General features: G+C 48.7%; 1 protein-coding gene and 1 long non-coding RNA gene across 20 annotated transcripts in view; both read right to left on the bottom strand.

Moving 5' to 3' along the window:
* SMAD3 (SMAD family member 3) overlaps positions 1-25664 on the bottom strand; it is a 126926-nt gene that overhangs the window by 66539 nt on the left and 34723 nt on the right. The gene's annotated exons all lie outside the window — the stretch shown is intronic.
* The window catches only part of LOC129620940 (uncharacterized), a 48545-nt gene that overhangs the window by 14668 nt on the left and 8213 nt on the right, over positions 1-25664 (bottom strand). The window lies entirely within an intron of this gene.

Raw genomic sequence — 25664 nt, 5'->3', positions numbered from 1 at the left:
TTTGCTATCCAGCAGAACTAATTCATCATGGTAAATCAACTATAGTCCCAACACATAATATTTTTTTTAAAAATAAGCATAAAAACAGCAGACCTGACCTCCCTCTCAGAGTATGCTGAGATGCAAAGAAGACTGAAGATAAAGAGCTGGACAGGTGGGAGTTATGTACATTTTTAAACCACACTGTTGGGGATTCTCTGGTGGTCCAGTGGCTTAAGACTTCACACTCCCAATGCAGGGGACCTGGGTTCAATCCTTGGTCAGGGAAATAAAATCCTACATGCTGTGCAGCATGGCCAAGACATAAAATAATATTAACAGCAACAACCACACTGCTGGTGAGAGTGGACCCACCAAAATGAAAAAAAGAAAACCACACAAGCCCGGGAAACCCGGGGCTGCCTGTCCAAAGCACACTGCTCAGTGACAGATGCCCCTACACATAACCCACCCTGCCACATATAATCATTCTGACACAAGCGCAGTTGCTCAACAGGGGCCCATGTGTCGGTTTCCATGCAGTGGCCCCATCCTGTGGGAACCCAGCGTGTGGGGTTCCTGGTTAGGCAAGCGGCTGCAATAAATTACCCCGCCGCCAGCGGCTCTAGCCCACATGTTGCTCTTATGGTCAGCGCACTTCATCCGAGCAATGACCTAACCCCAGCGCCAGTCAAGTTAGCAGCAGGCTCTCCTGTTATCCCCCTCCAGCAAGCACCGGCTCACATTTCAGGCCGTTTGCTCCCCTGGGCATGACTCAGAGAGTCAGTTGTCTTTAAAAAATGCTTTTCATATTTCAAATCAAAAATAAATACCACGCACTCTGGACACAAGCCATCACAGATGTCTCTGTTGAGTTATTCAAGTAAGAAGACCCGAGGAAGTAGAAAAAGTTAGAAAAGGTGGTTAATTCTTATCATCCTGTCCCTACTCACTTAACACAGTGGGCTGGTAGAGTGGGCCTGAGGCCAGGTCACAGGACTGATTTCTGGCTAGGGCAGGAACAGAGAGGTCAGGGGTTCATACATTCATTAGGACCGGGAAGTGGAAAAACAAATGCCCTGCAGGCTAATCCCACTAGGAGACATCGTGAATCCTGGCAGCGTCACCTTGAAGGGGCTCTCTGTACACAGACTGGAGTAGGTGGTGGGCAAAAGCAGCTGCAAGGGCTGCCCAGGCAAGCACCATCCAGCAGGGAGGGGCCTGCCCAGCACACAGAGATGCACCCGGCCCCCAGGGCCCTAGGCCATTCAACCAATCTGCTTCCCATGACTCCCTCCTTCCCTTATCCTGACCCACCCATGCCTTGACCATTTGGCTTCCTGGGTGGAGTGCCCACAAGGAGAGAACGCCCTGCTTAGAATCTCATAGTGGTTCCAACAAATAAACTAGTGGCTTGATTTGTGCTTTAGCTTCTTACTAGTTAGTGGGAGCCCACAGTCTTGACTTCAGGCTGACCACATGAAGTTTCTGAATGGGTCAGGCCAGGCCCAGCTCCCAGGTAAATGACCAAGGTCAGGGCCATCTTCTGTCCACCAGCTCTTCCCCGGCTGGCACATCTTTGCTCCCAGGCCCTCCAGATGCACCTCCACTGGGCACAGAGCTGTGCATTTTTTCAAGGTGCTCCTAGGTCACACCTGCAAGCATATCTTTGAAAGTGGAAATCAAAAGTGAAAACTTCCCCTTTAGCCACGGATTAATTTCCAGTCAGACATGGTCACAGGTGAGGCCATGATCAACTGTGATACTGTGTAATGGGACGTTCTGATTCACAAATATTCTCATTAATCAAGGATAACCAGAAACCTTTCTTTTTCCAATTCCCTGTGAAAATATTTCCAGAGTATCTATCCACTCTTCTTCCTCAACAACTCTGTTTTCTCTGAAGACATTTTTAAGACTAAGGATCCCTTAGCCACTCAGGCCCAGACCATGAAGGGAATCCTCACTAGACAGATCAACAAGCGTGGTGACGTGCAGAGGTGGCCGGTCAGCCAGGTCACCTCACCACCCCAGGACAGCCGCTGGCAATGCTTCTTTCCCAGGAACAAAAGCCTGATGATAAAATTGACTACAACCTATTTTCCAGTGATTGGTTTCAGTCTTATTCCATAGGGTATCCAAAAAGTTAGAAAACAGGGTATACTATTTCCCCTCTGTTTCTAGACTTTCTGGGCTCCCTGGGATATTGATACTAAACCTTTCCAGGTGAGAAGTTGGACTTATCACTTTCAATTTAGAGATCTGTGACCTAAAAAGAAGTCCAAGGGTTGCAAAAAAACACTGAGTATCTTATTTGAAAATGTAACTAAAAGACTGTTTCAGAATAAGTCTATCCCATTCCCCAACTCTGTGGCATGTATCTGAGCACCTTATGTGCTGGCCACGAAGCTATAAAATTTAAATGCTAGAAGGAGGTGATGACATCATCATGCTATTAATGGCTACCATTTAATGAGCAGTTGTAATATGTCACGGATTGGCATTACATCTTGTCAACTTCATTTTTTAAAACAATTCTGGCGAGCTATTTTATCCCAAATTTACAGATGAAGAAACAGAGGCTCAGGAAGTTCAAGTCCTTCTATATGGAATCTAAAATATGACACAAATGAGCCTATCTATGAGACAGAAACGGACTCATAGACATAGAGAACAGATGTGTGGCTGCTGAGGGGATTGGTGGAGGGATGGACTGGGAGTTTGAGATCAGCAGATGCAAACTAGTATATATAGAATGGATAAACAACAACATCCTACTGTATAGCACAGGGAACTATATTCAATATCCTGTGATCAATCATAATGGAAAAGAATATGAAAAACAGATACATGCGCAACAGAATCACTTTGCTGTACAGCAGAAATTAACAGAACACTGCAAATCAACTATACTTCAACAAAATTGATTTAAAAGAAAAAACACCCAAAAACAAACAAACAAGGAAAGTTGAAGTCCTTGCCTAAAGTCCCATAACTTCTGAGTGGCATGGCCAGGATTTGAACCCTGGTCTGTGCACCTCGAAAGCCCTGTTATTCTCTACCTCATCATGCTGTGTATCTCAGACCTCAGGAAAGTCACTGCAGTATGTTCCTCTTCATGAAAAAACAATTCTTGCCCATGAAGTGATAACTTTAAGATTATCCGATAAATCCTGGCTTGAAAACACAAGTTTGAGAAGCAGTTCCACTCAACTCCCAGCTGGCTGCATAACCCACGAACTGCCCTCACCTCTTTGGACCTTAGAAATGAGTCTATATTTCCCGAGACGTCTTTCAGAGCTAACAAAAGGCAAAAATTCCCAAGAGGTCACCAACAGCCATAAATCCTCACATAGGAAATAGACCTAAGGATTACTGTGAGGAAAGCAGACCTAACTTGCTCACTCCCAAACTCTGGGGAGAAAACCAGTAGAAGCTGGATGGTGTCCAGGGAAGGACAGACCCTCACAGCATCCCTTCAGGGCTACCTGAAGAGTCCCTGAAGCTGCACGTCAGTTTCTCTTTCCTAAGAAGGAAAAAAATAACATTCAGTTTCCCGGTTTGTAAAATGGAAATGTTTCATGTGTTCATTCAACAAAGGACTGCCATGCGACTGCACTGAAATATTAACCATAAACACACTTTTAAAGAAAAATAAAAAAAGTGCAGAGCTCCTGGGATAGGCAGATTTGGATTAAAACTCCAGCTCTGACTACAAGTGAACGAGTCAACTTAACCTTGAATGAGACTCAGCCTTCTCATCTATAAATCAGACCCCAGATTAGGGCTAGAATTTTCTGTAAGGATGAAAAAGTCTTGCTCTGGGCTGTTCAATGTGGTAGCCCCTAGCCACCCGTGGCTACTGAGGCCCAGAAATGTGGCCACTGTGACTGAGGAACTGGATTCTAAATTTTAATTAATTACCTGATATTTTGCAAATGCAGGAGGCATATGAGACCTGGGTTTGGTCCCTGGATCGGGAAGATTTCCTGGAGGAGGGCACGGCAACCCACCTCCAGTATCCCTGGGGAATCCCAAAGACAGAGGAGCCTGGTGGGCTACAATCTATAGGGTTCCAAAGAGTTGGACACTGAAGCAACTTAGTACAAATGCAGATATTTAAATAGCAACCCGTGGGTGGTGGCTACCCTATTATATAACATAGCCTTTGTAGCGATAAGAATGAAATCAGATAACGTCTATAAACTGCCTAGCACAGTACACAGGAAGCAGTAGGTTTGGGAGGAAAAATGCATGAATATATAGAGGTCCCATCAGTGGAATTTTTTTTTAAGCAGAATATTCTTACATCAAGAAATGGAGGTACCGGAAGCTGACATCTGGACAGAGAGACACATGGATAGTTCAGAAAAACCCCAAAAGAAAAATCAGATACACTATTGGAACCATTCCCTTAAGTGTGTAAATGCCTGGCTTGAACGTTTTGTTTTCTTCACCAATGTTCTTGTCAGCAGATAGAGAGGGCGTTTTAGGCCAAGCTGGGTTTTTATAACCCTCAACGCCCAGTACAAACTGCCCCATGAGCAAGCTCTCTCAGCAAAACCTTCCATCCTGATGGGCAGCCACCCCCAGCCCACGTGCAGCCTCCCTGGGGCCCTCGAGGGAGCTGCCCACCCAGCCCCAGGCACACCCTGCTGGGGCCACAGGCCCCAGGGAGGGAGGGAGGGAGAGCCGCCCACAGGGCCCGGGGAAGGTGAGGGGAAGGCGGGGGCCAGGGGGGGGTCACGGCGCGGGCGGGAGTACCCCCGCACCCACTGGCAGGCAGCCTGCGTCAGAGCCCGACAGGAAACAGGAGAAGACAACACGGGCCGCGTGGAAATCCCCGCCGGGCCCCACGCCAGAGTGTGACTCAGTGGGGCCGGCCGGCCAGCTGCCCTCCCACCCCGCGGCCAGGACCCAGGGGGCCGGGCTGCAGGAAGCCGCGCAGCCTCTGCACAGACGCGGCCACTCGAGTCCTCCAACGTTATTCACTACATGACAGATGCCATCTGAAAGCAGGCGAGACAGGAGGCCCAGCCCATTGGGTGGGCGTTCAAGGCTGTCTAACTACAGCAAAATGCAGTTTCCCTAAGGGCAGGTTGGCGTTCAAGTCCCAAAGCTGCCACCAAGCCTAAGAAAGCCCCTGTACCTTCCTTGGCCTGCACGATCCAGGCCCCATCCCACCTTCGGTCCCCTCCCACCCACCCTGCGGCAGGTCCTAGTCTCGCCCCAGGATGTCAATTATCCGAAATGCGGACGTTCCAACAGGCCTCCCCTTCAGACACTTATGTCACCAGGACACAGGCCGTGCCTGATACGGTCAAGGTGAGTTGGATACATACAGGGAGCTCCAAAATCACTCTTGTATCCAAAGAGGTAGCATGGAATATACTTCTAAGACTGATATCCCACAACTTTGCTGGTGGCCCAGCAGTTGAGGGTCCACCTGCCAATGCAGGGGATGTGGACTCGATCCCTGGTCTGGGAACTAAGACCCCACATGCCACGGGGCAACTGAGCCTGGGTGCCACAACTGCTGAGCCAGTGTGCCCTAGAGTCCACCCTCCCTACGAGCGAAGCCGCTGCAACGAGAAGCCCAGAAGCCCGAGCACTAAAGTTAGAGAATAGCCCCCACTCGCTGCAACTAGAAAATCCCACATGCAACAAAAAGACTCAGCACAGCAGGGAAAAAAAAAAAGACTGTATCCTTGACAACCCCTGGCCAGCTCCAAGTCACCACAGGTCCACCTGGGCTGCCAGGGGCTCTATCTCATGCCTCCCTCAGGGCAAGGTCTATCCTATACATTTTTCTTTCCCCCATAAAGTACCCTGTGTACTTGAGAGCACGTTAGCTGGTACTGACAAAAAGAAGCAACAGCAGCAACAACAACCAATTCCTGGTGCGACAGACACAAGAGGCTCACTAATCCAAATTCTTGACCCTTTGAAATAACTAGAAAAGTCCAACTTGCCTTGACTTTTTACTTTCAGAAGTAATCTTGGGCCATTTTGCCTTTGGACTACACACTTCTTACAAAACAATCCATTTGCTCCACTCCCTTAAGTGTGCGCTGGTTTGAGCTTTAAGGCTGCTTTTGGCAAGTCTGAGTACAGCTCGGACTGCCTTCTGTGTACCTCCCTAACCATGGGAACGTACTCAAGGCTCTCCCCTCCCGTGGGGCACCCCAGGGCCCACCCAGCTCCCACCTGGTGGCTGTCCTGCCAGCACCGGTGAGCGGTAGCAGCAGTGACCCACGCCCTCTGTTTCCCCTTCCTCACCTCCATTCACTCGACAACTTACTGTGTGGGCCTGGCCCCCAGCTACCACCACGACTGCCCTTACCAAGGCCACTAGTGACCGCTGAGTCACCAACTCCAAAACACGAGCTTTGCACCCCTTCGCATCCTGGCTCCGCCGCTGCATCCAACCGCGCTGCTCCCTTCCTCTCGCTGCAGGGCCTCACCACTCGCACCTCCCGCGTCCCCGGTGTCTTGCTTTGCCTCGCTCTCCCTGTGCCCTGAAGGTAGCTGTCCCTCAGGTGCTGGCCCCCTTCTCGACCCACCCTCGCACCCTCCCCAACCTGGCTTCATCCATACCATAATGCCTCACAAACACGCATCTCAGCCCAGCCCTCGCCCCAACTCCACACGCATCCACCCAGCTGCCCGCTTTATGGGGCCCATGACAGGAGCTCCATCAGCAGTCACTGGTGCTCACTGCTCATCAGCCCAGGCCTCCTCTGTGCGTGGCGTGATGGGAGATGCATGGCCCTGGGTTCAAGGGGTACCCAGTGAAGAAATGCTGTGCATCTCAGAGAAAGGGCAGACCTCAGCGGATCGGGGCTCCTGAGGAAGGCACCACTGAGCAGGTGGCATGTGGGGTGGTATTTTAAAAGACAGCTTAGGAAACCAGCATTTTTATCCCATGAGGTATTCTGCACTCAGCACCCCCACATCACAGGGAGAGAGCACATAGTCTTACCTGGCTGTTTAAAACTGCTCTTTTACATCCTAGGTTGGATGAAAAATCTCCTAGAGAAAGGCACTGTCTAAGCAGATCTCTTTTATTTTTTTCTTTGCAGCAAGGGGTGGGTTCTTTGTGACAAATTGACTCCCCCTTCCTAACTCTGCTGCTGCTGCTGCCAAGTTGCTTCAGTCGTGTCCAACTCTGTGCGACCCCATAGACGGCAGCCCACCAGGCTCCCCTGTCCCTGGGATTCTCCAGGCAAGAACACTGGAGTGGGTTGCCATTTCCTTCTCCAATGCATGAAAGTGAAAAGTGAAAGTGAAGACGCTCAGTCGTGTCCGACTCTTAGTGACCCCATGGACTTCAGGTCCTAATTCTAGTGTAGTCTAAAAGTAAGATATCTTTGGACCAAAGTTCACTGGTCCCAGCCCTCCCTCACTCAAAACTGCCATTTATTTACAGAAAACATCTGGGATTTGCTTTATTCTAATTCCGGTAAGGAATGCGCTCTAAAGAGGGACACTCCATCTATATTTTTCACTCTTGCCCCTGGTCCTCTCAGCCAGGCTGGACAGCCCCTCCCTGGGTCCCCACGGCAATCCCTATGTGGGGTGGTGTGTTACGTGTCCCTCTCCCCTTGCTGGGGGGTAGCGGGCACCCTGCACTGTGCCAGGCGCATGGTCAGCACCCACCACAAGCATGTGAAATAATGCATTTCAGACTCTTAATAAGGAGTTCTTGCAATAAATGATCTCTGGGTTGTGCTTGGCATTATATGCCTTCTGTGCTATCACTAAAACATCATTACATGATCATGTCTCTAGGCATTTTTAAGCAAACAAGAGTCTCTAAAGAAGGTTTGAGGAACTTCCCTGGTGGTCCAGTGGCTGAGACTCCACGCTCCCAATGCAGGAGGGCCTGGGTTCAATCCCTGGTCTAGGAACTAGATTCTGCATGCTGCAACTAAGAGTTCACATGCCACAGTGAAGATCAAAGATCTTGAGTGCCACAACTAAGACACAGGAGAGCCAAATAAATAAAGATAAATGTTTAAAATGATCATTATTAAAATGTGAAATGCCAGGCTTCAATTCACAAGCTGAAATCAAGACTGTAGGGAAAAATATCAACAACCTCTGATATGCAGATGATACCACTTTAATGGCAGAAGGCAAAGAGGAACTGAAGAACCTCTTGATGAAGCTGACAGGGGAGAGTGAAAAAACTGGTCTAAAACTCAACATTCCAAAAATGAAGATTATGGCATCTGGTCCCATCACTTCACGGGAAACACATGGAGAAAAAGTGGAAACAGTGACAGATTTTATTTTCTTGGGCTCCAAAATCACTGCGGATGGTGCCTGCTGCCACGAAATTAAAGGACTCTCGCTCCTTGGAAGGAAAGCTATGACAAACCTAGACAGAGTATTAAAAAGCAGAGACATTACTTGGTCAACAAAGGTCCGTCTGGTCAAAGCTATGGTTTTTCCAGTGGTCAGGTACAGATGTGAGAGTTGGACCATAAAGAAGGCTGAGTGCTGAAGAAATGATACTTTCAAACTGTGGTGCTGGAGAAGACTCTTGAGAGTCCCACGGACAGCAAGGAGATCAAACCAATCAATCCTAAAAGAAATCAACCCAGAATATTCATTGGAAGGACTGATGCTAATGCTTAAGGTCCAAAATTTTGGCCACATGATGCAAAGAGCTGACTCATTGGAAAAGACCCTGATGCTGAGAAAGATTGAGAGCAAGAGGATAAGGGAGTGACAGAGGACGAGATGGTTGGATGGCATCACCGACTCAATGGACATGAGTTTGAGCAAACTCTAGGAGATAGTGAAGGACAGGGAAGCCTGGCGTGCTGCAGTCCATGGGGTCACAAAGAGTCAGACATGACTTAGTGAATGAACAACAATAAAGAAATAAAGCAATCACAACTGAAAAAAAAAAGAAGGCTTGAAAATCTGTGCTAAATAAACCCATCTCTTTCACATGAGCTTGGAGGGCTTCCCAGAAGGAAGGGAAACATCCCCACACCCACCAGAGTCTCACGCCCAGCACCACCTGCTCTAACCCACTTGGGGACCTGGTGACTTCCTAATGATCAGAAGGGGACAGCCACTCTGTGCAGTGAGGGCTGCACCGGGCTGGGGCTCAGGGAACCATGGCCTGAACCTGAGGGTAGCCCCACTACCACTTCTGCTTTGGGGCACATGGCTTCCTCCTCTGTGAAATGAAGGAGCTGAGCTGACAAGGTCTGAGGGCCCTGCTGGGTCTGCCAGGGGCTCTTTCCTGACTTTCAGGTCTGACCAAAAAAAAAAAAAAAAAAAAACAAACCCTGCCCATTAGCTCCTTCTGCCAGAACCCAGGGTCACCACCTGAGTGAGGCTGGGGTGGCAAGACAGAGTCTGGATTTTAGATCAAAAGACCCTAATTGGTCTCCTAATCAGTGTTTTCAGCCTGTGAGGCCTCCAGAAACCTTATGCATCCAAAAAGGATTATGACTCACCCTAATGGCTCTATAAGACAGACCAGTCATGGCCCTAGACCTCAAGAAGCCAACCCTCCAGGTGGAGAGGCAAAGACACTTTCACACAGGGTGTATCTGGGGGTTGAGGACGTGGAGGGCCCAGGAGGACTGGGTGGGGGAGCCCAGAACAGCTTCCTGGAGGAAGTGAGCATGGGGATTTCCGAGCAGTTTACAAGTTTTTTTGAGATAAACATTGCATTTATCTGCTTTCTTACCTCCTGACCTTTGCCTTCCAAATTGGACATGCCATCATATCTAGTCATAAGATGCTTCTCCAACCATGAAGTAAAAAGCTAGCTGCCTGGGTCACTTCCCCATGGGTGAGAAGCCATCTGCTCAGCTCACTGAACATGTGTCCATTTCCTCCATGTCAAATGGATAACACCAGAGGTCTTCCTCATTTCTTGCTCCTTGGCTCTCCTGTCTCAGCTTGTGAGCGCCTACCTAGAACTCCCTCCTCTCTGGCCTTCCCGCTCCCTCGGGTTCTGAAGAGCACTCCCAGCATCAGTGACTTCTTCTCTTCTGATTTCCTATGGCACCTACTTTGAAGACTACTCACAGGACTGCTAGGAATAACCAGCATCTTCATCACAGCAGCTCCCTTTTCCTGCATCTCCCGCAGCCCGGTGCGTGCACGACCCACTTGTGATCACAGGAGTAGCCACACAACCCCATAAGATGGGTGCTACGTTTATCCCCACCATGCCAGGATGGGTCTGATATTCAAAGCATATGTCCCTGGCCTGGTCACCTGGTACTCTGTGGGTAAGATTTCCCCTTGCCTGGCAAGGGATGAATCGGTATCCTAGGGCAGGATGTCCCGGAAGTGCCTTCCAGGCCCTCACATCAACTATCATGCCCTGATGGCGCCAGCACCTGTGATGAACTTAGCCCCTAGCAGCTGCTCCATAAAGATCCCCTGAAGGAAATCAAATAGGAGATGCTCGAGATCCACGTCCACAGCCCTCCAGGCAAACTTCTCTCTGTTGTTAAACGCTCCTCCTTCCTCAAGGCTTCTGCACTTGCTCTTCCCTCTGTCCAGGCTGCTCATAAATCACCTCTTCCCGTGGTGACCCTTACTCACCCTTTACAGTTCAGATCAAATGTCACTTCCTCCAGGAAGCCTTCCCTGACCACCACTCCTTCCACAAACAGAATCAGGTCTCCTTGCCTACAGTGCTCAGGCCCTCTCCCTGTCCTCATTCACGGCCCCCAAGGTCTACAATGTGACATCTGTGATTGCTGGGTTCCCCAGACTGCAGGTGCCTTGTCTCAAGGCAAGGACTCTCTTTGTTCACCACAGAATTCAGAGCCTGGCTGAGGGGAAGCGATCAATAAGATATGCTGAATGAATGAACGAGTGAGTCCATGTCATTAAACCTTATCTCAGCCTCAACGTCACTCTTGAACACAGACTGCCAGACATCTTCATCCCCACTACACTGATGAGAAAATTGTGACTCAGAGGACACATGTCTGTCACCTGGGGTCAGAGGCTTGGTAAAGACTAGGACAAAAATGCCCCCAAAGGGTAAATGCCCCCAAAGGGTCACAGAGTTTTCCTGTTGGATTTGCTGGTGACTGGCACGGCTCACAGCACACAGGAGGTTTGGAGACCTAAGGAGATGGACACGGGAGCCAAATGACCTCCCAGGTGGGCCAAAACAACTTGTTTTGGTGGTTGTTGGCCAGCATCATGTTCCCATCCTAACAGATTCTGGAGCAAGGCCACATTCTGTCTGCAACCTGATTCCACTCTGCTTGCTCTCTTCTGAGAATATCGTGAGGGGCTGGAAGGATACAGAGAAATCCACGAGTGTAAGTGAGACTTTACTTCTGAGAGAGAAGAGACTTTCCTTTTGTCTCATCATGTGAGTAAAGTGCCAAGGCACTCCTGGAGGTGCCCACAGCCTCCAGACCAACATAAATTCTCAGCTTGCTGGTTCGACCCGACACACATTTGAGAGCACTGGGTCAGGAGTCAGACACGGGTTTCTCAGCCCACCTCTGTCCATGACCACCTGGTGACCCCAGGCAACTCAGCATCCGCACATGCACAGTGGGGGAGACAGCGCCCACCCTGTCTCCCTCGCTGTGGTCAGGCTCAGACAAGACGGCAGGAGCGAAACAGTCTCTGTAAGTCCCAGGCAGTAATCAGATGTCTACATTCTTACATTATTACAAGGCCACTGCTGGCCAAGGGCCCAGAGGTGCAGAGGGTGATCCCTGGGGGGCTGCTTTTTGACACCCAACCCCATGGAGGCAAATGTAACTTTAAAGGAAACTGCTCTTACCTGTTCAAAGATACCCAAAGCAGAAAGAGTGCTGGCCTCTTACACTCCCTAAATTAGATCAAGAATGGGGGCCAGCAAGTAGAAAAGGAAGAACAGGTGAAATCAAAGCCAGGATGCCCTGGGCTGGAGTCATCTCTTGACACGTTACTAGCTGTGTGACTTAGAACAAGTAGCTTACACACGCCGAGCCTCCATTTCCCCATCTGTAAACGGTGAAACAGTAACCTCCCCTAGAGGCTGGTGTTCAAATCTCTCTTTTTTTAAAAAAAAAGAATGTTACCAACAAATAGTAAAGCCCTTTATTAGGGATGAGATGGAGCGGGCCACCCAACACGACACATGTAGTGAGTTAAAGGCAGTTTGCTTCTTTGCCCCGTGAGGGAGCCTGTCTGGGTGGGCCTCTTTGTAGAGTGACCAGGCCTGTGCCAAGCACAACCACAGGTGGTGGTGGCCCCAATTCTAGGAGAAGCTGTCCAGTTTGGGCCAGGACCTCCCTCACACATGCTGGATTTTTCCATTAGGCAGGGAAGCAGGAAGGCATGTCAGAGTGAACAGAAAGGATGCTCCAGCACGGAGGAGGTGGAAAGGCGGGTGGGCTCCAAGGTGGGTGAAGCAATGCTGCCTCCCTTCTAGGTCACTGCCGTCTCTCAGAGCAAAGCCACCCAGCACTCATCACTACTTGGCCAGCTCTCAAGGAGCTAATGGCAGGAAATAACACCTAAAACACAGCCAGAAGGGCGAGCAAGCACTTCACTTCTCTACCTCCAAATGAGCCTCAAAATCCTAACCTGATCGCAGAAATGTCACTGAAGGAGGGAATAAACATTCAGAATTTTAGAAAGCATTCAATCAACATTTTTTTAAAGTACCCCCCCCCCCATGTCCCTTCCTAGGCATGATGGGGGGATGTGAGGGAAGTAAGACACAGTTCCTGCCTTCAAGAAGCTATCAGGGGAATTCCCTGGTCGTCCAGTGGTTAGGACACCACACTTTCACTGCAGGGGCCTTGGGTTCGAACCCTGGTCAGGGAACTAAGATCCGCCAGGCTGCCTAGTGCAGTCAGAAAAAAAAAAAAGATGGATTATTAAAAAAAGAAATGTTATCAGTCCAAAGAGACAGAACACAACTGAAACAATTATATGCTCAAGAATCTCTGGTCCTAGGACCCACAGGGAAAGGTCTCTCATGTTGAAGCCCCTGAAAATATTGGATAACTCCCTTAGGGCAGAAAAAAAAATTTTTCTTTAAATCCCATGGAACATATGTTACTCTGTTCAGAGGTCACATTTCCATTTTACCTTCAGCTGATAGGAGGCTCAGAGCCAAATTTGCAGGCTACATCTAACAATCCCACAAAACTTTATAATATACAATACTGTGTACTAACATTACCTTTGATCTCATCTTATTTTCCAATCCTTTTCTCCTCTTCCCCTGATTTCCCTATCTCAATCCTTTTTTGTTCACTGTACTTGAGACTTATCTCAAAATCTTTTTTGGAACAAGGTAAATGATTAAAAAAAATTTTTTTTAACTTGATTAGTATTACAAAGCTGCAGTAATCAAGGCTGGCATGAGGATGAACACATAGATCAATGGAATAGAACTGAGAGTCCAAAAATAAACCTTTACATTTATGATCACTGATTTTTTAAATTTAATTTTACTTTTAATTGGAGGAAAATTACTTTACAATAGTGTGATGATTTCTGCCATACATCAACATGAATCAGCCATAGGTATACATATGTATTCTTAATCACTGATTTTTGATAAAGATGCCAAGACCACAGGAAATAGTAGGGAAATAATAGTCTTTTCAAATAGTGCTTGAACAACTGTATATCCATATACAAAAGAAGGAAGTTGGACACCTATCTCATATCATAAACAAAAATTAAATTAAAATAAATCAGAGACCTAAATATATAAGCTAAAATTACAGAGCTCTTAGAAGAAAACAAGGGAGTAAATCTTTGTGACCTTAGGGTGAGATAATGGTTTCTTAGATATGACACCAAAAGCAAGAGCAACAAAAGAATAAATACATTTAACGTCATCAAAATTAGAACCTTTTTGTTTCAAAGGACACCATCAGGAAAGTGAGACAATTCAAGGAATGGGAGAAAATATTTGCTAACCATCTATCTGAAAAGGGAATTTGTATCCAGAATACATGAAGAATCCTTAAAGCTCAACAAGAGAAAGACGACCTAAATTAAAAAGAGGGCAAAGGATCTGAATAGATATTTCTCTAAAGCAGACAGACAAATGGCCAATGAGCATGTGAAATGATGCTCAGTGTCGTTAGTCATCAGAGAAATGCAAACCAAAACCACAGGGTGATACCACTGCACACCCAGTAGAATATCGAAAATAAAACAGACAACAACAAGTGTTGGAGAAACTGGAACCCTCGAACACTGCTGGTGGGATTTGTAATATACCCACACTTTGGAATAGAAGCCAGTTCCTCAAAGAGTTAAAGGTAAAGTAATAAATGACCCACTAATTCTACACCTAGAGATATACCCAAGAGAAATCAAAACACAACCATACAAAAACTTGTACATCAATGTTCACAGCAGTAATATTTGTAATAGCCAAAAAGGAGAAACAACCCAAATGTTTATCAACTGACAAATGGACAAACAAAATGTGGATACAGCCATATCATCTAATATCATTTGACCATAAAAAGGAATGAAGTACTGATACATGCCACGACATGAGCCTTGCCAACACTATGCTCAGTGAAAGACACCAGTCACGAAAGACCAATACCGTACGACTCCATTGTATGCAATGTCCCAGAGAGGCAAATCCAGAGAGACAGAAAGTAGATCAGGTTTCCAGAGCAAGGGGGTGCAGTGGTAAAGAATCTGCCTGCCAATGCAGGAGATGCAGGAAACATGGGTTCAATCCCTGATCAGGAAGATCCCCTGGAGTAGGAACTGGCAACCCACTCCAATATCCTTGCCTGTAAAAATCCCATGGACAGAGGAGCCTGGTGGGCTATAGTCCATGGGGTCGCAGAGTCGGATGTGATTGAGCACACACACACACACACACAATGGTTACAGAAGTGTTAATCCACTAAAACCAATGAATTGTATATCTTAAAAGAGTAAATTTCATGATATATGAATTATATGCTAATAAAACTTTTTAAAAGTTCTTTTTTAAGGTTGGTTAAATAAAGTCGGGAGTTGTATTAACAGTAACTCACTGATGCTGGTTTCTTAATTTTGACAGAAGTACTGTGATAACGTAAGCTGTCAACACCAGGAAAATCTGGGTGCCAAGTACATGGGGACTCCCATGTTATCTCTGCAATTTTTCTGTAAGTCTACAATTATTCCAAAATAAAAAGTGTACTTCACAAAAAGGTGGCTCCTATAGAGTTAACTATTATGTAATTAATGAATGAGGCTACACAACTGTAGTGTACCTCCCTGCTAGAAGGCAGCTGCTCAAGGGCAGACAGAGCTCACAGGTCTAGTCCACAGACTCTCAATGCACGTCAGCAGGGGGGCTGTATGTGTAACAACAAATGTGGTCCTTGTCCCTCCTGCAAGAGCAGGGAAAGATCCCTGAAGCTTCTCGACCATACCAGAAGGGAAACACTGTCACCCAGGAAGCCATCAGCCCGAGGTACTCTTAGTTTTCCACCACTGTTTATATACACATGCACTTGTGTTTGGCCAAACCCACTGTCCACTTAAGCCAAACCCTCTGACACAGCCTGCAGTGGGCTGGGGTCCTGGGACACCTAGCCGGGCATTGCTGACCCTCCCTCCTCCAGCAGAGGAGGTAACTCTCTTGATGTCCCATTGCATACACATTGCATATAACCTGATTAGGGCCCCACAGACCTCTGCATGTTTACAAGTCTCCTCCCCTAACTGAATCTAAGTCCAAGGGCAGAGACAATCCTTTATTTATTCTTATTCCCCCAAGGTCTTACAGATATACACCCAAGCAATGATCAAGTTCATTCATTAATGGGTAAACTAGGAGAGTTCAGGAAGCATAGGGTAACATCATTCCTACAGGAAATCTGGTCTCAGCAGAGAAGGACTAAAAAGCAGAAATCCTTCCTGGTCTTCTCTTTCTTGCAGGGACATCACTAGTGGGTTGAGGTTTTGGTTTTGCGAGCACAGGGTGGGTATCTCAGTCCGACCAACCTGGGAGCCGCAGCTGCTTGTTTTCTAGAGACACGGGTGGGTGGCAACCGGGCTGTGGGGGTTGGGGTGGGGGGCAGGCTTCACATGCTCTGCCAGGCTGATGGTAGCGCTGCTTCCCGTGGGGCCACTGACATCAAAGGCCAGCTGCGCGCAGGGGGCACGCGGGTGTCCCAACAGCAGGCAGCAAGCAGGGTCATGTGAAGTTCAGCACTGGGGCTTTCTCAGTCCATTGGGTTTTACTCATCCCCTGTCCATGAGGCGTGTTTCTCCCCCTCCTGCTCCTCTTTGTGTGCGTGTGTGTTTTAATTATTTGAGGGCTCTTGGCTTGCTTTCCTAACCCCACATAACATTTCCCTCCGCTACTGAGAAAGGAGGCATTCCACCCGCTGGAAAGCAGTCAAAGAGGCCAGGGAGAATTCCAGCTCTGTGCACGAACCCTTGGGGACACGGTCTGTGTCCTCGTGCCAAAGAGGAGGATGGGAGGATGACATGAGCAGGGCAGCAGGAAGCTCTTGGAAGCCACGTGGCCCACTGCCCCCTTGCACCCATTTTACAGATGAGGGTCACGAGTCCCAGAGGGTTCCAGCAACTTGCACAGGGTCACCCAGCTTCCATCAGAGCAAAAGGACTCAATTTTTCACAACTGCTACCATAAAGCATTTTCAGTCCAGGCAAGTACTCTGCATAAAAAACATTCCCCCACACAAAGAATTTACAGTGGAAATCATGTCTTACAAACCAGCAAGCCATGAGAATTTTCTAATCACCAAGCATCAAAAAAAACCCAATGTGCAGATTCACCCCGTGCCTTCATTTGACAAGCTTTATTAAGTGACTACTCTCCACCTGGCACGGTGTTAGGCTGAGAGGACTCGAGGGTGAATTTGAACTGATCCCCTTGCCTTCGAGAAGAACCCAAAGGTTGTCCGTGAGACAAAGACCAATCCGTGGAAAATAAGTTTGGGACCTTTAGCACAAGCTCACCTCCTCTTACGAAAACATCCAAATCAAAACTAACTGCTGAAAAAACCATCGCCAAAAAGATGCTGGAACCTACCAAAAATGATACCCTACAATCATACAAGTCTGACTTTAGGTAATAGTCATAAGAAGTAATACCTTCTATGATCTTCATAATTTTTATCTCAACCTCCAGATCATTGAAACCTCTAGATTTTCACTGTTTTTCCTTCTTCTCAAATGAAAAAAAGAAGCACAACAATCTGTTTCAATATATTAAGTCATAAGCCACAAGGCATAAGCAAGGGCCAAAAGCTCCGTTTAGAACCAGTGCAGTCCAGGGAACAGAGCTCACACAAGGCAAGACCGCCCTGCAGTCCTGAGCAGTGATGTGCAGAGTGACCCGAATGCCAGCACCCTGCCAGCCTCGGCGACCCAGAGACCAGCCCCACAGAGTCTTTGCCCTCAAGGGGCTCACTGTTCAGGCTAAAAATAAAATAAAAACCTAGAAACATGATTTTCTACTAAGATTTAGGTGTGCTCGGCAGCTGTGGCGGTAGGGGGGGTGAGAGGGCAGGCGGAGGACACTTAGCAATGGCTAGGAGGGGACGCCTGTAGGCTGCTTCCTGGAGGAGACCAAGATGGAATTACATTGTCAAGGAAGCTAGCTGAATAGGTTTGGGACATTCCATGTGCATGAGGCGAGGTAAAGAGGCAAGAAATAGCCTGGGGAAGGGTGGGGCAGGCATGCAGTACTCAAGTCAGAGTGAGAATTCTCAGCCTTGATGGGCAAAGAGTGATCACTGGGAATTCCAATGATCTTCACAGGTCTCTCCCAGGATCGCAGTTGTACTTGATATGAGTCACCTGAGTGTCCATGTGAATATCTGACATTTGTGGCAAATATGGAACCTCAGAGTGATTTCAGCTGCCAAGTAGGAAAGCTCCTTACCAGAGCCACCAAAGGCAAGGCTGAGTGAGGAGACATAGGAGGTGCCGTGCAGACCCTGAGGGACAAGCTGAAGCATCCTAAGGCTCTGGGTGCTAGGATGGCTTCTAAGCAGGGAGTGCCAGGGCAAGACTTGTCCCATAGAAAGACTACCCTGGGGGAGCAGGAGAGCAGATCCAAGGGTGTGGGAGGGGAGGCTACAGGGGGAGTGCTGTGCAGAGCTTCATCATCCAGGTAAGGGAGAAGCTTCATCCACCCTGGAGTCAGTGTTGAAGAAGCCTCAGGCCAGATCCTCCTCCCTTCCCAAAACTAATCACTCACTCATTTTAAACAACAGTTTCCACTCTCTTTGCACCCAGCCCTGAAACAAATCAAAAAGGAGGATTTTCTTACAACAAAACCCAATGGCTCCTCCCTTCTTCCTGTTTTCACAGGCCACATCCACATGACACGTGGAAAAGGCGACCATGGGGCGGGACTGGAGCGGAGGGAAGGAGGCCTGTCTTGCAGTAACCACGGCAGCCAGATGGTCAGTGACTGGGCTACACAAACCAACGTGACCTTGGCAGGGCTCAGAGGGGCAGGAAGGGCCAGGGGAGAAATTATCTCACATCAGGGATGATTTCTAGCCCTTGGTTGCCTCATTGGCCTCAACCTACAGATGATCACAAACGGCATCAGATGAGCAGGTGGATATGATCACACGACTTCCACCTCCTCTGGCACCTTGGGAAGCCAAGAGTAGATAAACCTCATTCTGGGGAGAAGGACACGCTGCTAAAGTGACGTGGCTGGTGTGGCAGGAGGAGAGATGTGGATTTAAGGGCTTTGAAAGGCCACCTGCTTTCTACTCAGATAAAGCTGCCTCTTTCCTGGTCTGGCACAGTCATGGTCATCGTGCTTGAAATTCCCACCATTTTTCATTCCTCTGGCATCCAGGGCCTAAAGACTGACTAATGACACCAAAAGCCTTGGTTAAAGTGTGAGTCATGAAAATCAACTTCTTTTAAATTCACGTAGTAAATATTTCTGCAGGATCTGCCCCTGACAGGTACTGTGCCAGGTACCTGGGAGGAAGGAAGCGAGATGACTAAGGTGTGGGGACCTGCAGAAGCAGACAGAAGCCAGATGCACACATGGGGCCTTGTCAACCTGGCTGAAGACGGGAGCCTCTACTTGGACTCCCAGGAGCTTTTTAAACCACCAGGGAATGATATGTTTTGATACCATCATTTTGCATCCCCTGGGGTAATAAACACTATGTCATTAGCACCATTAACACCTTAGTGTGAATTAGGTAATCAGATGAAGTGTCACCTTGCAAAAGACTGAGACCTGGGACTGATAAGTTTTGATGCCAGAGGAGCAAAGCCAGGGAAAGCCCAGTGCTCACAGGCCACTCAGTGGGGACCAGAGAGTAGGGGACAGATGCCAAGAGAATCAGGGTGCTGAGGCAATGGAAGCACAAGCAGACATGTCCTCCACCTACCATGCATATATTTACTGGGCTCTGCAAATATTTACAGGGCTCTTTGGTCCTGGGCCCTGGGCATAGTGGAGAATAAAAGAGTTGGCCCCTGCCCTTGAGGGGAAGACAGACAGTAAACAAATAAGCACACAGAATTAAAGCTACAAACCAAGGGACGGTCTCTGAGTGACAAGAACCACAGGCCATGGGACAGCATGGCAGGAGGTATAAGGAAATGGGGGGTGGGGTGGAGGTGGAGGGACTAGCGAGGGCTCTCTTAGGAGAGGATAGATAAGCTGAGATCTGATTCACATTTGCCAGCTGAAAATGGTGGGGAAGAGTACTCCATGCAGAAGGCACAGCCCTTACAAAGGCCCTAAGGAAGGAAATTTAAGAAGGCCAGAGTGGGGATGCGAGCCCAACTGGAAATAGTGGTTGGACAGGCAGGCCTGGGCCAGACCCCACAGCCTCATTAGGGATTCGCACCCTCACCCGCAAGGCCACAGGAGGCCCCTGAGTGATTTTCAGCAGATTTACCAGGTGACAGGATGCACGTTTTTTAGAGTTCACTCTGGCTGCGTGGAGAATGGCCCTGGGGGAGAGGTGGGTGTAGGCAGAGGGACCAGCTGGGAGGAAGGCTAGGCCAGAGAGACCCTGATTCAGATGAGGAAGCCACAGTCGAGATGGGAGATCAGACAGATGTTGACATTTTAGAGGCAGGACTGGTAGGCCTTGGTGATTTACTGGGGAGGGGAGTGGCGGGGGGAGCGGCAAGGATGACTCCTCTTGGGGTCTGGTTCAGGCAACTCACGGGATGGTGGTCCTTTCATGAGAAAGGAGGCTGAGCAGATGGCAGAGAGGGTGCGGGGAAGGAGGGCAAAGCAAGGCTCGGATTTGGGGTGTGCTCAAGCAAGGCCCCAAGAGGCCCAGGAGAGATCTCAAGGGACATTCACAAGCCCTATGCAGCTTCAGGCAGAGGCGGCTCACCATGGGTGGAAAATCCCATGGCATCTCCAGCCAGAGCATCAGAATCAGGGAGTTTCTTGGCACCTGAGCCCAGAGACGCATGTCCGTTCCTCCCTCCCATGCCCTGTCAGAGAGGAAGGCTTCCCTTTTCTGGAAGTGTCAAAAACGCTGCACAGGAAACTCCTTCAGCTGCCAGGGTGACTAATATTTATCACTGGTATATACAGTAGCCATTCTCCAAGGCCATGAAATTCTGCCCACAGTTACCACCACCAGGCTCTCGGCAGCCCTGCCCGAGCCCAGCCATGCCTCGGCATTCCACAGGGCTGAATAATACCACTCGCTTGCCGGAGAGGCTCCGCTCACCCCACACCTCAGCAGCGTCTCAGCATCCTGGACTTCCTGCCTGCAGGTCAAGGTCCAGAGTCTCCGCTGTGCTCACGGACATGAACCACGGCTTTGCCCAACCTGCCCCTCCAACCTCAAGACACAAGCAGCACCTCCCTCCCCAGGGGAAGAACAGGGAGGGTAGGGACTTTGGAGGGCATCCTGACCAAACTTTTCATCTTCAGAGGAGCAAACTGAGAGTCAGAGAAATCTAATCACTTGCCCAAGGTCACAGAGCAGAACTGAGACGACAACTCTGGGCCCGGGGCTCACTCTTTGGGGTCCCAGCCATAGAATCGAGGCAGCAGGGCGCAGGTGGGTGGGAGCGAGCTGCGGCCAGTGATACAGAGACCCCTCTGGGAGAAAACAGGAAGCGGATCAGGAAAAGCATCCACTGGGATATCCCAGAGGATCTAACTCTCAAAGTCTGCACGTGGGACCCCACACACCCTGTCCTCTCCAACAAGACCTTCAAACAAGAAGCAGGCGTCTGTGCCAAAAGTGGGGGAAGAGTTAGGCCTTAGGAGCCCATTGAAAGGTTCCTGGGAACAGTAGGCTATTCTCCAAGAAGACTTTCAGCAAGACCCCAGCTCTTAACAGAAATGGCCTCACTCATGCAATGCAGTTTACAAATTTATCTACGCCCACAGGTCTCTGTGAAGGGAAGCCCACAGAGGAAGTACTTTCTCATGTGACAATGACCATCGAGGAAAGGTACTAACAAGATAGCACAGATACAGCAATCCGGTGTAAACTATGCCGTTCTGCCAAGTCCCCTGCCAAGGTTATCTGCCTGCAGCACCTGCCAGAACAGAGGGGAAATCAACTGAGAAAAAGGCACTGCTCACAACTGCTATGGATTTTTTATCACTGCATGTGCAAGACACATTACAGTCCCCTCTGGGAACCGAGGAAAACAGGGCCTTTACTCCTTTCTAGTCAGAGATGTTCCTGAATTCAAGAATACTGAAGGGTGGCCACAAAATGCAGAAGGACAGGGACAAGGAGGACAGCGTCAGAGGGCAATTCTTTCTTCCTAGAAGCTCCATCTTCTTTTATAATCAGACATGTTGCTTAGTATTTCTGAACCCATCAGATCTGCTAACAACCATGGCTTTATATATTCACTGACACTGCTGTGAAGATGAGACGTGGAAAGTCATTCATTCAAACTATTCACTGAATATGCTGAAACACCAAGTACTGTGCCAGGCACATGGGATAGAAAAGTTGAAAAGTACTCAGTCCCTGCCCTGGAAAAGCTCACAGCCATCAAAAGTTGGGGGAGGGTGAAAATCCTGAAATCTGATCTTATCTATCTTCCTGCTTTTCAATGCCACCCCCACAAAACCAGCTGAAGCAGGCACTTCTGCAAGTCTGGACCCGTTACACACACGTTCTCAGCAACTAGCCTCTTCCTCTCCTCCAGGGTTCTTGTCACTCCTTCTGTACCATCACCCCCCCACCATCTTTAAATGTCAACACGACTAGAAAGGGTGAAATAATTCAGCCACCTTAAATAGTGCAAAGGGCCTCTCCTAACAGTTAAAGCGAGTGCTTATGGCATGTCCGACCCTGCAACCCCATGGACTATAGCCCACCAGGCTCCTCTGGCCACGGAATTCTCCAGGCAAGAATACTGGAGTGGGGAGCTGTTCCCTTCTCCAGGGGATCTTCCCAACCCAGGAATCGAACCCAGGTCTCCCGCATTGTGGGCAGATTCTTTACCATCTGAGCCACCAGGGAAGCCCAAGAGAACAAAGAAAGAGGTTCAGGGTGGGCCCTCAAGGTGACATCAGAGCGGACATGGCCAACACACAAGCGCTAATGGTTGGAGGGAACCCTCCTGATTCTCTCAGCCAAGTTCCCACCAAACATGAGTGGGGAGCTGGCGCCTGCTGCCCCTCCCTGACACAGTGCCATGACCAGCAGGGCCAGGGCTGGAAAGAGTCAAGGAGCTGAGAAACATGGAGCCCAGGGAGGGTGAGTGAAACTCAGTATTCCTAGACTCCGGGGAAGTGGCATATACCAGCTCTCTTGGGGCCCTTGCTTGTCAGGTCACAGCAGCTAAGAGCCCATCCACAGGCCATTAACAGCTCCTGTCTGCATAGTGCTCTACAGTTTTGAAAAACTCTCCCATCCCTTGCTCTCTCCTGATGACCATGGTCCCCTTCAGTGTAGGCAGGTGGCTCTCACTAACCACACTGTGTGTGTGTGTGTGTGTGTGTGTGTGTGTGTGTGCTATAAAGGAAGTCCCAGGACTTCCCTGGTAGTCCAGGGGCTAAGACTCTGCACTCCCAATGCACGGGGCACGGGTTTGATCCCTGGTCAGGGAAGTAGATCCCACGTGTCACAACTAAGGATCCCACATGCTAAACTAAGACCTGGCCCAACCAAATAAATAAAAATAAATAACATTTTAAAAATAATAAAATGAATCCCATGGAGGCTGTGTGCTTGGACCGAAGCCCCGTCGAACAGGGAGAAGTGTCCAGGCATGTCCACTCCTCTTTCACAGGGCGGCAGGAAGTGGGCAAAGTGTAAAACATGAGCCCAAGACAATGGCCCCTGCACAAAGGAAGGTGGCAACCACGTTTGGGAGGATGAAGGGCACACAGAGAGGGCACCTACCCCAAAGAAGGGCCCAGCTCATACATTCGAAAATAATGATTATGTACAAGGAGTGAGTCAGGAGACCATTTAAAGAGGAGATGGTCACAGCAAACTGGGACAGTCAAGGAAAATGCAACAGAGGGGAATGTAAACTGGGCGCGCAGACAGCAGGCTGGTCAGGGGCATGCTCCGAAGAGACTCATCTTGGTGGGGGTAGAGAGACAGACACAAGGTCAACCCATGAAACGGCGGTCCCTGGAGGACTTTAAATATCAAGCAACAGGCCCCAAGTACCCTGTCTACAGAAATGCAGGGCATCTGGCCAGCCCAGTCCTAGGTCACCTCCTGCTACAGACCAACCAGGACCACCAACAGGGTCAGAACTCACCTGTCTAATAGATCTGCCCAGGGCCTTGCCCCCGTCCACATGGCCCCCGTCTATATCCCACCCGCAGTCGGCCTGGGCGGGCCTGGAGCTGGCAGCTGGGGCAGACACAAAGTTCCTGCGTATGAGGAAAGAGCTGAACCTTTACAAATCCATCCTGGCTCCAGAGAAGGTGGGTGGTGGGCAAACTTTCAAAAGAGCCACATTTTGCACATTTTATGTGGTTTTTGCACATTTCTGAGCAAGTGGATGACTGCTGTGTGTGTGTGAGCATAAAGAGTTTCAAAAGGGAAAAAACAGTGGGCAAATCTGACTCATCTTACACACACACAAACACACACGCATTTCCCGCCCCCCCTCCCCCCGGCCCCGCCCCAGGACTTTGACTTGAATAGCACAGCTGGGGTGGGGGGGGGGGGCGGCCTGGGGGCTGCATTGGGTCACCTGCACTCCCTTCTCAAGTGCTCGCCTTCCAGGTGACCCATGAAAACACAATTAAACTGTGGACTCCTGGAGGGCAGGAACTGGGTTTTCCTCATACTGCCTTTGACAGAGCAGGGGCCTCAAGAGCCCTGCTGATCTGATGGCAGAAATAAATAACCGTGCATGCCAAGTGCTGCTTCCCTGAAAGTGAAAGCCAATTCTACTCCTCAGCTCCCAACACAAACCAGTCTGCATTGGTGCTTTATTCCTTTGGTCTTTCTACCCGCTGGCTTCATAAAGCGCTTCAGTAAGCACCTCGACAGCTAACGAAGCACTTTCACATCCATCACCTCACTCAGATGCTCACAGCAACCCCAGGACGTGGAAGAAGCTAGGATATTATTCACGTTCCAAGAGGAGGAAGCCCCAACTTAGAAACGTTAGATCATTTTGCTAAGGTCACTTGACTAATAAAACTCGGGTCCCGTCATTCCTTGTCCATGGATCTTCCTAACAGTCTAACTGTCAAGATTCTGGAACCTGATTCACCTTCTCCCAAGGATCAAATATATATTTACTTTCATTAAAGCTCAGTCTCTTTTAAATGGCATCACCTTCATTGCTGTCTTGCCACCAACCAGGACAGGAGGCTAGAGCCTGACCTACGAGAGTAGGCAGGCCTGTCTACTGCATAACCAGAGGGTGGGAGAGCTAGGGGGCTTGCTAAATTTGAAATCTTTTCTGACATCCAAGCATTTAAACAGCTCATTGACTCCCATACGTAAATATTACTATAAGCTACAGTTTCATTTACCCTGTGCTGCGGCCAAGAGGGTTTGAAAGTAGAGTGAGCACAAATTAGGTACTGGAAAGTTTCTTATTTCCTGTAGTGTCAGATGTTCACAGTCAAAAAGAAAAGAAAAGAAGAAGCAATGTCACGCGGTAAGTCTCCTATCAAACAGCAAACGTCTTGTGTTCACACTTAATTGGTTCCTTTTGCTCAATGCCAGCACTGAGCAGCACAACTGGAATTGTTCTAGACAACCCAGGTCTTTGACTGAGGCTCTCCTGACAGCTGAGTCAGTCCAGAGGCTGCTCCACCAGCGTGAGACACAGTTTTCCCAGATATTACCTAAGGCACGTGCAAAACAGCAAGTGGATCAGAGGCGAACCTCTGTAGCTGGGCATTTATCCAGTGACACAAAGAAGCTTTTTAAAAAAAAAGCACATTTCCATTGCGATTTTCCTAACGGAGAGTGAGAAGGCCAGAATCCATACCCCAGCTCTGAGCCCTTCGGCAACTTAGTATCCCTCTCTGGGTCTCTTATTTCTCCTAAAGGTGAAGCCTGGTTCAGAAAGCCTCAAGTCTGCTTCAGTCGCAATGCACACACCAATGACTCCTCCCTTTCTCTCTCACTCAACACAGCATACCTGAACCCAAGTTGGTGACAGGGCCACCATAAGGAAAATATACTTATTAAAATACATATTGTGATCTACTGGACATATACCCAGAGAAAATCATAATTCAAAATGCCACCTGCACCCCAATG

This window comes from Bubalus kerabau, chromosome 10, assembly GCF_029407905.1.
Source record: "Bubalus kerabau isolate K-KA32 ecotype Philippines breed swamp buffalo chromosome 10, PCC_UOA_SB_1v2, whole genome shotgun sequence".
Lineage (NCBI taxonomy): Eukaryota > Metazoa > Chordata > Mammalia > Artiodactyla > Bovidae > Bubalus > Bubalus kerabau.
This window is presented reverse-complemented; position numbering and strand designations above follow the sequence as displayed.